Source organism: Egretta garzetta, unplaced genomic scaffold (genome assembly GCF_000687185.1).
Source record: "Egretta garzetta isolate BGI_Z169 unplaced genomic scaffold, ASM68718v1 scaffold163, whole genome shotgun sequence".
In the NCBI taxonomy this organism is placed as follows: domain Eukaryota; kingdom Metazoa; phylum Chordata; class Aves; order Pelecaniformes; family Ardeidae; genus Egretta; species Egretta garzetta.
Genome location: NW_009259308.1, coordinates 3,484,442 through 3,485,206, shown reverse-complemented (window position 1 = coordinate 3,485,206; position 765 = coordinate 3,484,442). Strand labels below are relative to the sequence as shown.

The 765-nt window shown below is 53.9% G+C and overlaps 1 protein-coding gene across 1 annotated transcript in view; it reads right to left on the bottom strand.

Moving 5' to 3' along the window:
• SERBP1 (SERPINE1 mRNA binding protein 1) overlaps positions 1–765 on the bottom strand; it is a 41,476-nt gene that overhangs the window by 40,378 nt on the left and 333 nt on the right. The window lies entirely within an intron of this gene.

The following is a 765-nucleotide window of genomic DNA, read 5'->3' as shown; positions in this document are numbered from 1 at the left end:
AGCCCCAGCAAACCTCTGAGCCGCTGATGCTGCCTCCAAAGTTTGGGGTTTCTCAATAGGCCGCCTTCCCTTCCCCAGCCAGCAAGGCTGGAAGTGAAACTACACTGTTTTACTACACACAAAATATGTATTTTAAGACTCTGCTGCCTTATTTGCCTCCTCTGGGTCCAACAACAGTGTCCCGAATAGTACAAGAGGTGGTGGGACGTCCCCTAAGGCAAGGCCGGCGGTAACCCCCACCCCGGGGCAGGGATCTGGTGCAAAGGTTGCACCCCGCTTCTGAGCTCCCCTGTGCAGGACGAGGAGGAACCAATTCAAAACCGACAAAAGATGTCACAGCAGACACATGGATCAGAAAACACGTCCCAGGAGACGTTGCAGCCTTGAAAGCCAGAGCCTGTGCGAAGGAAACCGTGAGTTCCCGGAAGGCCGGTGGCACGCAGAGGGCAGCAGCCCCCATGCTCGTGTCCCCAGCAGTGCAGATGCTCTCCAGGGCTGCAGCTTCAATCACGTTGTGCAACTCCCACCTCCCCGGTTGACTCTTGGGATAAACGCAGCTATGTCGGCACTGTCACGAACTGCAAAATGCTGCCTGTAGCGTTACGCCAAGGGATCGCTGTATCACATTTCTGGCGAAAACCATGCGTCAAAATATTGTTTGCTTTCACTGCTGCCAGTGCTACAGCCTGTACCAGAGATTTCACAATATTGTGTGCTGAGGTTTTAAAGAGCTAGTGCGGTTATTTCCTGAGCATGCTGGCGTTC